Here is a 14,301-nt window from a genome sequence, read left to right as displayed (position 1 = left end):
TATATTTTGATCAGATTCCTGTATTCTAAAAATGACCTTAAAGAAATATATATTTGTAAATGTTTGTATCTCTCATGCCAGGCAGAAACCATACTCTGGCAGCTGTTTATCTTCTTGATCAAGGGCCCCCTGATTTATAGCAGTGTCTCAGGGTTGTAAAAGGAAATTAAAGCCTGGGAACAAAAGGTCACACTGACCATACAAATTATAGAATACAATCAAGGTTGCAAAAATAGTAATTAATTATGATGCCTCCCATTAAACTTGAGCCACATCTTCCTAAGGTTAAAAGGGCAAGAGCTAATACAAACAGCAGCTGGCCAAGGGAAGAGGTCTCTCTCTCTCTCTGAAACTGCTTTGAATCTTTAGAATTTAGCTTAGCTTTTACTAAGTTCCCTTTCTTCTAAAAAAACTATATATGTATGAAATATATTGGCTTAAATGTAATTATGCAAAGGATTTAGAAAGTAAGATTCTTATTTCATAGAATCATAGAATCATAGAAGAAGTTGGAATAGACCATGAGGGCCATTGAGTCCGGACCCCTGCCAGACAGAGAGACGCCATCGGAGCACTCCTGATATATGGTTGTCAAGCCTCTGCTTAATGACCTCCAAAGATAAAATTAGCCACCATCTGTTTTGGAGTGAATAGGGCAATAGGGCAAAAGATGAAATGTTAGTTAAGGCGCCTAGTCTAGGGCAAAAGGTTATTTGGTAATTAAGGTGCCTTGTAGAGGTTAATGGCTATTTATTTGCCAATTATAAATAGAAGGAAATATAGCTCTTTGTCTCCCATAAAAGGTAATAGGAAATGGGTGTATCTTTTATGATTGGTTCTAGCAAACAGCCAATAGGAATTTTAACCAGGCTGATTGGACAGAGGCAGCCAAAGGAGGAGCAAGGGGGCTGAGCTGAGGGAATATAAGTGCTGGCCATAAGGGCAGGAAGGCAGGCCAGAGCTTGGTAACCATATACCACTGTGCCTCTCATTTATTTGTCTGACAAATAAATTATTATTTTAATTTCTCTATTGCTGCGTTGAATATTTCATTCCAGCTAAGCGTTAACCACAAGCAGGGTGCTACATTAGGAGAGCTAAAATGCAAAGGCTTGAGAAAGTTAATGATTTCTCAAGGAATTGCTGACCGCTGGAAAACAGGACTGAACTTGCTTTGCAAGTGAATTGTTTTAAAAACTACATTACAGGGCGTTCTTCACACTGCGCTGAGGGCTCATTTTTTGGCCTACCTGGAAACACAGCATTTGCACCGCAAAACGTTGTAGGGGGCAATTTGCAGGTGTTTGGCACTGTTTTCTAGTGAATCGGAAGACGCCTGAATTTTAGTGATAACCGTGACCCGTGGGTAAGGTCACGTGGGTAAGGTCATTTTTTTGCCTACCTGGAAGCACAGCGTTTGCACCACCAAACGTTGCAGGGGGCAATTTGCAGGTGTTTGGCACAGTTTTAGAGTGAATTGGAGGATGCCAGAATTTTGGCAAAAACCGTGACTACTGTGGGGACAGCCTGAGTGCTGCTGAGGGTGCCTGGCCAGCTGGCCAAGGGAAGGAGGGGGACAGAACAAGCACCCCTGCCATGTTGCCCATGCCCACGTTGCTGCTCCTGCCTGGGCACACGATGGCCTGACCCCTGGCACGGAAGGAGGGGGTCAAGGGGCTGGGGCTAGATGGACCTGCTCCCCCATTCCAGCCCAGCCTTGTTTCGTTCAGGTTGGCACCACAACCTCCTGGCACATGTGGGGAATGGATTCCCCATGGAATTAACATACCACAACTTCTATGATGCCATTCTTAAACGTCTCCCCTTCTTCCATTTGCTTGTGAAGCCACAATAGCCTCTGAGGCCTAGCTGTCTTAGGAGCTAGGAGATAGAAAGGAAAATAAAAACAGAGGAAGACATTACAGATGGAAAATGTCCGGGAATCCAAAAGTCTAAACTCAAAGACCCTGGCTTAGTCTCACAGGAGGAGTCAGGATCTCTCTGCGCACTCTCTCTGCGCCGCTGCACCATCCCGCTGTTTCCCTTTACCTCAGGTGAAATCTCCCAATGGAGAATGAATCACGAGCCACAGTGGGTTTTTCTTTTGTGAAAACAGGTTGCAAGCAAACTTTATTATAACAGATGTAAAAAATGAGTTTTTGTTTTCTTCTTCCCCTGAAATGTAACAAACAGTGCTGTTGCTTATTATTAAGATATACTGTCTCAAGATATATGCTGTATGCTGTTCAGGCTTAAGGTTACTTTCTTTTACACAACTTTCATAGATCAGACTTCTCCACACACACTTTAGGAATTTAGGATTTCAACTGGACTGTTTCCTTACAGACCCCCAAATCCTTCTTGGCCTCGGAATCACTACTGCCCTTTCCTGCCAGAGTATTCCCTCTGAGGACCCTTTTTCCTGTAAAATACCATGTGGGACTGTGTCTTGTCTATTTTAACAGTGTTCTGCAATTCAGAACCTTAGAGCATATACTGAGAGTCATCGGCTCTGCTCAACTCTGTCCGACTAGAGATGGGAAGGCCTGGAAAAAAACTGGAAAAATTGGGGGAAAAACAGTCGTCCCCCATTTTCCCAGTTTTCCCCCAGGAACTTCCCATCTCTAGTCAGAATGAACTCTCCTGACAGAATTCCCCTCACAGATCAAATCATAGCTGTCAACTTTTCCCCTTTTTTAAGGGAAATTCCCTTATTCTGAATAGGATTCCTCGCAAGAAAAGGGAAAAGTTGACAGCTATGGACCAAACGAATCTCTCACAGTTTCTCACTCCACTCCAACTGCCTCCCGTGGAACTCTGGCCAATCAGAAGCTGTTGCTAGGTAACTGTTTGCTGGCAGGGAAAAAAAAACACTTGGTGACTCAACAAACCTTTCCATCACAGAAGGCAGCTGACTTCATAGCTGGACTTGCTCAAAACAAGGTTTCGCAGCCTAATCCCTAAGCTTTTAGTTTTGCTGACAAGGAGGGTTTTTTAAAAAACTGTTCAGCTCACATTTGTGGGTATATGGAGGAATACATTTCAATTAACGTATACTATCCTTCCCGTTCAAACCCATCCCACACAGTGGCAAGATCGTGAAACTTTGTGAAATTCTCTTGAAAATGATCTAGAACATGTTTAGGAAAGTAGTTTGACATTTAATGGAACGACTCGTGACTTCAAGGTGTGATGTCTACACAGCCTTAGAGTTAGAATCATAGAATCATAGAATCATAGAGTTGGAAGAGACCACAAGGGCCATCGAGTCCAACCCCCTGCCAAGCAGGAAACACCATCAGAGCACTCCTGACATATGGTTGTCAAGCCTCTGCTTAAAGACCTCCAAAGAAGGAGACTCCACCACACTCCTTGGCAGCAAATTCCACTGTCGAACAGCTCTTACTGTCAGGAAGTTCTTCCTAATGTTGAGGTGGAATCTTCTTTCTTGTAGTTTGGATCCATTGCTCCGTGTCCGCTTCTCTGGAGCAGCAGAAAACAACCTTTCTCCCTCCTCTATGTGACATCCTTTTATATATTTGAACATGGCTATCATATCACCCCTTAGCCTCCTCTTTGAGAGTTGAGAGTATAGAGGCATGGAAAGGCCATATGGTTCAACCTTGTCACCAACCAGATATTGACAACAGAAAATATCATCTGGGGACCACAGCTGAGGACCTGCCAAGTTTCTCAACAGCTGTGGACAAGTCAAGCCAGGGAGCCAAGCCACATGCACCACTTAATAATACTAATAATAATAAGCCACTCCTCTGGGCATCGGAGCTCCTCCTACCTTCACAGTTCTTTCTCATCATGATTTGTCTCAGTAAGTCTCTCATCATCATCTGACAGGCATCCTTCTTGCAGGGCAATATAGGGCTTGCTTGCAAAGCGGCACTTTGTGACATCAGCTGGCAAATGGGCCAGGCTGTTGGGTTGTCAGGCAGCTAAATTAAGAAAAATAAAATCAGGGGGAGTCAAAGTGTGCTGGGATGAGGCCACTGTGGGTCAGGCCAGAGTGTCCTGTTGGGGTACGTGGTTGTGCCTCTCCTTTTTCTGCATCTTGCTCCCTGGCCCCTTCCTTTAGCTGCTTGATAGAATCATAGCATGGTAGAGTTGGAAGGGATCCCAAGGGTCATGTAGTCCAACCCCTGGCAATGCCAGGATCTTGCCCACAGCCAGCCCTGGCTGGGCTCCAAACTCTGACCATCTTCTTACCAACCAGATGCACTGACCCCTTGCAGTTCTGAATAGGGTGAAGAAAGGGGACAGAGAAATGTTTTGCGCTATCTCTCTCTCTCTCTCTCTCTCACACACACAGAGAGAACATGGATATTCTCTCTCTCTCTCAGAACAAGCAGTTGGTCCCTTACGTTCCCCACCCCAACCTGGCCACAGTGCTCCATGCGATGGTCACCTCCAGGCTTGACTACCGTAATTCGCTCTATGTGGGGCTGCCCTTGAAGCTGTCCCAGAAACTCCAGCGGGTGCAGAATGCTGCAGCGAGGCTCCTCACAGGGTCTCTGCCATGGGAGCATATTCACCCAGTACTTTTCCAGCTGCACTAGCTTCCGGTGGAGTACAGGGTCAGATTTAAGGTGCTGGTTTTGACCTTTAAAGCCCTATGCGGCCTAAGACCCCCATACCTATGGGACCGCCTCTCCCGGTATGCCCCACGGAGGACCTTAAGGTCCATAAATAGCAAAACCCTAGAGGTCCCGGGCCCTAAGGAAGTTAGATTAGCCTCAACCAGAGCCAGGGCCTTTTCAACACTGGCTCCAGCCTGGTGGAATGCTCTGCCTCATGAGTCCAGGGCCCTGCAGGATCTGATTTCTTTCCGTAGGGCCTGTAAGACAGAGTTGTTCCACCTGGCCTTTGGCTTGGAGTCAATTTGATTCCCTCCCCCTCTTCCCCCCCCCTTTCTCCTCCTGTGATGAGGCTGCATTTTAATGTTTTAATGTTTATTTTAATCTTGTTTTTAAGTTGTATTCATTCAACTTGTTTTTATTATTGGTTGTTAGCTGCCCTTAGCCCGGCCTTGGCTGGGGAGGGCGGGGTATAAATAAAATTTTTTATTATTATTATTATTATTATTATTATTATTATTATTAGAGAAACACCATGCAACCCTGTCAATATCTCAAGGGCCGTCACAGGGAAGGAGGGAGGAAGCTTGTTTTCTCCAGCTCCAGAGGCTGGGACCAGAAGCCGCGGCTTCAAGATACAAGAAAGGAGATTCCAACTCAACTTCAGGAAGAACTTTCTGACAGTAAGATCTGTTTGACAGTGGGAAGAAATCCCTCGGAAGGCGGTAGACTCTCCTTCCTTGGAGGTTTTTCAGCAGAAGTGGGAAGGCCATCTGCCATGGATGTTTTAGCTGAGATTCCTGCATTGCAGGGGGTTGGACTAGATGACCCTTGGTTGCAGTGGCAGAGCAAGGTGGGTGTGGTGGGGGCGGCCTGCCCCAGGTGTCATCCCTGAGGGGGAGTGACATCGCTGCGGGTGGTGCCCCCCCGGGACGCTCCCCGCCACTGGCACACACCCCTGGGATGTGCGCTGCCACTAGCTCCGCCTCTGCCCATCCCTATTGGTGTGGCGCGCCCTTACATGCCCCACCCCTAGTCTCTATGGGCGCCGCGCCGTGCGGCACATCGTGCCCCGCCCCTATGGTCAGTTTGCCCCGCCCCTGGGCCCACCTCCGCAGGTGCCCTCGAGGCTTCCTTCGCCACCGCCTTGGGGTCCCTCCCAACTGTGCAATTCTATCATCCTATGATTTAAAGTGCTTCCCTCACACAGACCTACAGTTCCCAGAACTCCTAACAAGCCACAATTCCCAGGATCCTTTGAGGGAAGACACCTGCTTTTTACAACAGGGATGAAGAACCCGCAGCTTGCTTTCCCCGATTTCCTAGGAACCAGAAACGCAAAGCTCCAGTGCTTCTAACAGGATGATTTCAGGCAGCAGGGTGTATAAAATATTGTTCCAAAAGTTGGGTGCCTCTCCTTTCTCTACCAAAAGGTGGCAAGAGCCCATGGGGTTTCAGGCTCTCACCTTTAGAGAACTGAGACGTGGCAGAGACTGTCGTAGCTTTAAGAAATACGGTTTATTCACATGTTTACACCTTCAGTTTGCATGGAGGGAGTCCAGATCTTATAGCAGAATCATTGCAAGAGGGACATTGCAAGAGGGACTTGCAACCTTACAGCAGGGTAGCCAGCCTTCCCAAGTTGGATTCCAGACTCCTCTCCTGTTCTTCCTCCTCCTCAGCACCCCTTACTCAAAGCCTCTCTTTTCCTGTTACCTCACACCCAGTTATCCTGCCCCCCTTGCAAATCCCCCATCTCTGTTCACACCTCTAGGCAAGTGCATTTCCACTTAGTCTCTCAGGGGCCTTGAATTGTTTCTTAGTGGGATCCCCCCCCTAAATCTATAACAGTAGTAGTGTGTGTAATAAGGTAATTAAGGTAATTCTATTAGAATGTCATGCAGGGAGGGAGGGGGAAAGAGAGAGAGTGGAATTCTGTTGGTGAGAGAAGGTTGGAGGAGGCTTGGAAAGGGAGTTTGAATGCTAGAGGGGAGGCAGTTGAGAGTCGGTTGAGAGCGGTGGGTTATGGAGTGGGGGCACTTGGTGGGGGACCTGAAGCTGGGCTGGGCAGCTATTCAGCATAGGATCAGTAGGACAGTCATCATCGCCATTGTTTGACGGTGGCTGAAAAGGAACGGAGACACCGAGAGGGACTGTGAGTCTCCTGCGGAGGCCAGGGCATGTGGCAGTCCCATGCCCAGTGAAGAGGGGCTCTGCCAGCTGTCCAGGAAACAGAATTGCCTCGATTTAGGAGGGACATGGAGCCAGGGCTTGGCTTGTATTCCTAATGCCCACATGCCTCATGCCACCCCCTCCAAGCACCAGGAAAGCAGCTTTACAGACCTGGGCTATGCCTGATTATCATCTTCCCAAGCAACTTAAAAATGGAAACAAAACAAACAAACAAAAGAGGTTTAAAGACTCTCTCAAGGCCAGGGGTCGGCAAACTAAGGCCCGGGGGCCAGATGTGGGCCACCAGGCTTGTTAATCCGACCCGCGAACCTGCCGCCCACTTGGTCAGTCCCTGTGCTAAACCAGCGTGGCACTGACTTCCAAGACGCTGGTGCACAAACCTCCTGCAGCCAATCCAAAGCTGTGGACGCCTCTGGGCGGGCGGCGATGCTGGCGTGGCTTTGGATTGGCTGCAGGAAGCTCCGAGCGGGAGGAAGCGGCAGTGGCAGGGAGGCTGCCTCCATCACCCAGGCCAGAGGCATGGGCTCTGCGCCCCGTGGATCCCTGGCCAAGGCAGAGGACAATGACGATGCTGCTGAAGACGAGGTGGTGTTGGCAGCTGCGGCATGAGTGGTGGCGCGGGGGTGTGTGTCCTTTTGGGGGGGTGCTTTCGGGAGAGGGTGGGTCCAGCCCCCCAAAGTTCTGAGGGACAGTGGACCGGCCCCCTCCTGAAAAAGTTTGCTGACCCCTGCTCAAGGCAAATCTTTTAAAATGTAGTATAAACTCCAACAATCAAGAAACACTGGCCTGCGAGTGCTCCAATTGTGTAACAGCCTTTACCAAAGGTGCCATGGACTTTGAAGACGCTTGAACTCAGGACGAAAGGAAGAAACAAGCTAAGAGGAAGGCATGCTTGGCAAACCCTCACCGTGATCAACTCCCGCCCAGAAACTTATGTCCCCACTGTGGAAGGTTGTGTGGATCCAGAATTGGCCTCCACAGTCACTTATGGGCTCACTGTTAAGACCGTGTTCATGGAAGACAATCTTACTCGGCTACAAGTGATCACCAAAGAAGAAGATGATAGATTTGGGGTCTACAGCAAATATCATGGACATGGACTTCATGGAATGCTCTTGGGAATATGCCTCACATGTGCATGCTCCCCCTCCCCCTAGTTGGTCCAACACTTCCACCGTCTTACTTCCCGAAAGCCAGCACCCATCTGGCAGGTGGAGGGGCATCTTGGGGCAGGGAATAGCGTCATTGGGCATGAATCAGCTTCACCTGCTGAACAGCAACCTGAACAGGGAGAAGGTGTAGTGACTTCACCTGCAGCTCCAAGGCACTTATGAGAACCAGCTGGCTCCAGCCTTCTTAAGCAGACCTCAAAGCCAGAGAAGGCAGAGAAGGAAAAAAACTGCTTGTTATTTCCCCTTTTTAACAATGTTTATTACAAAATATTATTTGATCACCGGCATATCGAAAACCTCAGCGCCTAGGGCTTGCCGATCGCATGGTCGGCGGTTCGAATCCCCACGGCGGGGTGAGCTCCCGCCGTTCGGTCCTAGCTCCTGCCCACCTAGCAGTTCGAAAGCACCCCTAAGTGCAAGTAGATAAATAGGGACCGCTTTCTAGCGGGAAGGTAAACGGCGTTTCCGTGTGCTGCGCTGGTGCCGGCTCGCCAGAGCAGCTTCGTCACGCTGGCCACGTCACCTGGATGTGTCTCCAGACAGCGCTGGCCCCCGGCCTCTTAAGCGAGATGGGCGCACAACCCTAGAGTCGGACACGACTGGCCCGTACGGGCAGGGGTACCTTTATCTTTACCTTTATATCGAAAGCAATCAGTTGCTCCAAATTATTTATTTAGTTTTGACATGTGCCAGTCATGCCGTTCTCCTCTTGTCTCAGACAGCAACTGGGACATCCCAGAAGACATGCAAGGCACTGAGTAGCATGGATTCCTTCAACGAATTGGAAGGACTTTACAATCCACAAAGGCTGGACTAGAATGCCACAGATGACGGAGTTTCGCTCTTGTCCATCAGCTTGGGAAGTGGCGATGGAGACCATTCTTTTGAAGCATGGCCCTGTGGAGGAAGAAGGACCTGGTATCCTCCTGTCAGATGTGGGGAATGGATGCCCAATGCCCCTGCCCTGACATTTTTCCCAAAGAAAGCTTGGCCCACCCACTTCCAGACGAGAGCATCTCCTTTCTGCTCTCATGCAGGAAAGTTCTGTAACCTCTGTAACAACACAGGGCCTCCTCCACCACCTTCCCAGTCTCAGTTTGTGTGCGGTGCTATAGTTCCCAGATGGACGCAGAGTACAACTGTGAGCATTACAAAACTCAGGCGCCGTCAGCCATTTTATGCCCTGTGAGTTTGCACAGCAGCATGGTGTGGCAACGCGATAATTGGGGAACCCGTGGACAGTTAGAGCCCATTCACATGAGAGCCCATACTATATCCTGCTTCCTTCACAGGGCCATGGCTTCAGCTCCCAGGATGAAGGACCAGAGAACATCCCAGTGGTTCCCGGCTGCCATCCCTTGCGCCTCTTCCCCACATCTTTGATGCAGAAGCAGCAGCCAAAGTTTCTTCTAATTAAGAGAGCAGCTCAGAGAAATAGGAGTCTTTGGCTGCTGCTTCTGAGCTAAGCTGGCTGGGACGGAGCCAAGATGCCTGTACAGAGGCGAAGTGGGGAAACCTTCTAAGATCAGGTAGGAGGAAATGCCAGTTGAGTGCCCTATATTATGGGAATGCTTCCTTTCCATGTCCCCCACCCTCATGCGCCACAGGTGCTAGCATGGCTGGGAGCCAGGTGCCTGCTGATGTCTCCGTTTTCTTTGCAAGGATGGAGCCTTTCCCCAGCGTTTAACTTCCTCTGGCCAAATCCCTGGAGAGATGTGACAAGCCTCAGGTACTGGGGCAGAGGGAAGGAAGGGGTCCTTGTGAAACACGCTTGGGGAGTTGTAGGAACACTCTCCCCACCTGTGGCTACTGTTAATGGAGAAATCTGAGGGCTCCCTTGGACAAAAAAACAAGGGCACCAGTCAGGAATACCAGAGCAAAACAGCAGCCAGTAAGTAGGCTTGGTCTTTATTAAAGACTGTCACAACAGGACTCACACCTGCCACAAGGTGGAACAAGATGGAAGCCCCAAACAAAAGAGCCCTCAAACTTTTATTAGCTGCTAATCCCCATGTTACACCTCCCAAACTACATCACTAATACATCATGGTTACATCATGAAAGGGGAGGTCTGGTGGCAGTAATCTGAGCATCCTGGACCCTGCCCCATTGTTCTCCTTGCCCTCCACCAAACACCCATCAAGTGTAACAAAAGAGATATTTACATTTCCCTGTTTCCCAGCCAAGTTAATCACACCCTTTTGTCTTCATCTGGGTTGGTTATTTCTGGAATGGCTACCTGTCTGGCACTCAGGTATCAGGAATTATCACTCAGGCAGAGGGGCTGCTGAGTAGCTGAGCTCACATGTCTATATGAATTTCTGAAGTTTTCCCTATGAGCCAGTGAATTGTTACATTTGGTATCGTGCAGCAAAGGCCCTTTGAATAGATAGGAAGAAACTGTGATGAAGTGTTTTGTGGGGACAAATCACAAAAGTGATTGTGCTGATTTTGGTAGTGGGCTGTAAGTGCATGATATGTGCTGGAGGGGCAACCCCCCCAACCTATACATAAATTCCTGCAACACTTCCAGGAAGTGCTTTTCAGAAGCATTGCTCCCTCCAACTGTGGAGGCTGAACTTAATTTTGCAAGCAGCCGTCTCAGGCCCACCAGGGTTCTAGATACAAGTACTAGGTCATCAGCATACATTAATACTGAGAGTTTTTGGTCGAGAATTGTGACAGGGGCAAACTGTAGGCCCTCCAGTTCTTTAACCATGTCATTAATATACAAATTAAACAGGAAAGGTGCCAAAATGCATCCCTATTTGACTCCAGTAATGGTCTTAATTCTAGTGGTGAGATGGCCAGCCAGATCCACCTTTACTTGTATTGATGTGTCAGTATATAATGTTTTGATGAGAAATAATAGACGGAGGTCTATATTTGTCTTTTCCAATTTTTGCCACAATGCATGTCTTGGGACCGTATCGAAAGCTGACTTTAGATCGATAAAAGCGACGTATAATTTTTGCTTCAAATTATGGATGTATTTACATAGCAGAAAGTTCATCACAAAGCACTGGTCCAATGTGGATTTCCCTCTTTGGAATCCTGCCTGGACTTCAGATATCACCTTATTTGTATCTGCCCATTCTTCCAGTCTCCCAAGAAGGAGCCTGGCATATAGTTTAGAGGTTACATCTAACAAACTAATGGGTCTATAATTGGCAGGGTTTTTCTTATCACCCAGTATTATCTGGTAAAGCGAATGATTAGAGGTTCGAACCATCTAGTAGGTGGTTCCCTCCGAAGTTTCCCTCAGGATAGCTGGCACTCGAGTACCGCAGTTTTATCTGTGGCGGCTGAGCATAGTGATCATGGATAGGCCTCTCCGCCATACAATTGTCCCACCCTCTTTGAAAGCCATCTCATCCAAGATGCTCTTGTAGGGCATCTGGTTCTCCTTGGCTTCCTTACTCCTGCAAAGGAGACAGCTCTCTGAGAATGGCTGTGTGTTGTTGTTCTCTCACCCTGAACACAAACAGGGACGTCCAACTCCCAAGGGACTGTGATCTACTTACAGAAAAAAATGCTGCCAGTGAGCTACCATTTTTTGGGAGGGGGGAGTCAAAGTTGTTGACCTTTTGGGGGGGGGCAGGTTGAAGTTGTTCACCTTTTTTTTCCTTTTTTTCTTTTTCAAATAATCTTTATTAGTTTTTCAATTAGATACTCCACATACACATATTGTATTACATTTTACATTTATACTTCCTCTCCAGAGCTGACTTCCCTCCTTCTTTCTTCTGGTTTTTTAACCACATATAATTTTATCGCATTATTTTCTTCCATTTTATATACTGTTATTCATTTCCCATATTTGTCCATAGTGTATCCATAACCAAATAAGTCCTCATGTTTATTCAATTCTTGTTGTCTGTCTGTATTCATTTACCACTACTGTTAGTTATCATAGTTTCCTTATACATTTTGCTTCTTATTATTTTCATTATCCATCACTTTTCTTAATCTTTCTTAATAAGTTCTTTTGCAGGAAGAATCTTCGTATAACAGCCTTGCTTGCGTCCCACGCTACACTGATGTCAGTACCTTTAGTTCAAAATATTAATTTAGATGTTTCTTAGTTCTTTCAAATATCTCTGTATTGTCTAGCAGACTGTCATTCATTCTTCACCTTTGCATTGTTAAATCTTTACTTTTCCATTCCATTACAGTGGCATTATGTTGTTGACCTTTTTTCGGAGAGCAAGTCAAAGTTGTTGACCGTAGGGCGAACCGCTCAGCAGAACACAAAAAAGGCAGCTAAAGCTCCATCTTTTGTTTGAGCGATCATGCAAAAATGAAAAACACCACTAGGGGGCGGGTGCGGGTAAATTCCTTCTATAGCCAGCGATCGACTGCTGTCACCCGGGGATCGATCTGTCAACCCCAATCAACCGCTTGGACATCACTGCACTACAGGATTGCCAGGATTCTCCAAGACTGTGAAGATGGAGTGAGAAGTTGTAAGGGCGCCGAGGGCTTATTTTTTGGCCTACCTGGAAACACGGTGTTTGCACCTCCAAACGTTGCAGGGGGCAATTTGCAGGTGATTGGCACCATTTCCGAGTGAATTGGATGACATCATATTTTGGCAAAAACCATGACACCGATAGCTTATTTTTTATTATTATTAAAATTTATTTATTCAAAAAAATGGAAATGTGGGTAAACTTCTTGTTACTTTTTAAGCATTTCTTGTTACTTGTTACTTGTGTCTTTATTTTTTTAAGAGGGATCAAGGGGGAAACCAGGAATAACCCATCTGGACCTAGGACCCTCATACCTACGGGACCGCCTCTCCCGGTATGCCCCACGGAGAGCCTCAAGGTCCACAAATAGCAATACTCTAGAGGTCCCGGGCCCTAAGGAAGTTAGATTAGCCTCAGCCAGAGCCAGGGCCTTCTCAGCACTGGCTCCGGCCTGGTGGAATGCTCTGTCTCATGAGACCAGGGCCCTGCAGGATCTGATTTCTTTCCGCAGGGCCTGTAAGACAGAGTTGTTCCACCTGGCCTTTGGCTTGGAGTCAATTTGATTCCCTCCCCCTCTTTCTTTTTTCTTTTCCTTTCTCCTCCTGCGATGAGGCTACATTTTAATATTTCAATGTTTCAATATTTTAATGTTGTATTTTAATTTTGTTTTTAAGTTGTATTCATTCAACTTATTTTTATTATTGCTTGTTAGCCGCCCTGAGCTCGGCCTTGGCTGGGGAGGGCGGGGTATAAATAAAAATTATTATCATTATCATTATCATTATCATTATCATTATCATTATCATTATCATCATCATCTGGGCAAGCCAGGTTGGATTACTTAACTAAAGAGATTCAAACGAATCTGCAAACTAGCTTCCTGCTATATTGAGGGGACTCTGCCCTGCTACATCACTCACTCACGTGGGTGAAGGAAGGATAATACTTATTCAATATACCCGTCCCTACTATCCATAACATTTCTACAGGAATAAGGTCCCAGGTTCAACTGCTCACATCAACCTTGGAGAACCACAACCTTGGAGAACATCAACCTTGGAGAACCACAACCAGCCGGTGTAGTTAATACTGAGTTAGATCAACGAATAGTCTGATGGCTCCATCTTGGCCTCCTTGGAAGGAAAGGCACAGGATGCTTCCCAAGGACATTGCCAAGTTGGTCCCAAAGACCCCCCTCATGTCTGCGTCAGAGTGGCAGAACCTGGGGGTCCAGGAGAGCCAGGGCTGGGTTCACTACATGCTCCATGAGCCAGAGCTCCACATCCTGTTTTTCTGATGGCCATTGCCAGAGAAACCAGAAAAACAATGTGCTTGTGCCTTTCCCTATGTTTTGTTGTTGTTTAGTCGTTTAGTCATGTCCGACTTTTTGTGACCCCATGGACCAGAGCACGCCAGGCACTCCTGTCTTCCACTGCCTCATGCAGTTTGGTCAAACTCAAGCTGGTAGCTTCGAGAACACTGTCCAACCATCTCGTCCTCTGTCGTCCCCTTCTCCTTGTGCCCTCCATCTTTCCCAACATCAGGGTCTTTTCCAGGGAGTCTTCTCTTCTCATGAGGTGGCCAAAGTATTGGAGCCTCAGCTTCACGATCTGTCCTTCCAGTGAGCACTCAGGTTCTGATTTCCTTCAGAATGGATACGTTTGATCTTCTTGCAGTCCATGGGACTCTCAAGAGTCTCCTCCAGCACCATAATTCAAATGCATCAATTCTTCGGCGATCAGCCTTCTTTATGTTTTAGCCAGTGCTTTTTTTCTGGGGGGACGCATACTCCCAAACATTTTGTGAATCTAAACTTGGCCTCATTGAGGGGCAGTATTTCAATATGAGTAGGAAAATGAGAGTACGCCTAAACAT

The 14,301-nt window shown here is 47.3% G+C and overlaps 1 long non-coding RNA gene across 1 annotated transcript; it reads left to right on the top strand.

Annotated features, from left to right (window-relative positions):
- Positions 1-8,674: 8,674 nt before the first annotated feature.
- On the top strand, positions 8,675-9,684 carry LOC128401998 (uncharacterized). The gene is made up of 2 exons (XR_008327580.1): positions 8,675-9,139; positions 9,247-9,684. It is a non-coding gene; the product is annotated as an uncharacterized LOC128401998 (long non-coding RNA).
- The last annotated feature ends 4,617 nt before the right edge of the window (positions 9,685-14,301 follow it).

Source organism: Podarcis raffonei, chromosome 14 (assembly GCF_027172205.1).
Source record: "Podarcis raffonei isolate rPodRaf1 chromosome 14, rPodRaf1.pri, whole genome shotgun sequence".
Lineage (NCBI taxonomy): Eukaryota > Metazoa > Chordata > Lepidosauria > Squamata > Lacertidae > Podarcis > Podarcis raffonei.
This window is presented reverse-complemented; position numbering and strand designations above follow the sequence as displayed.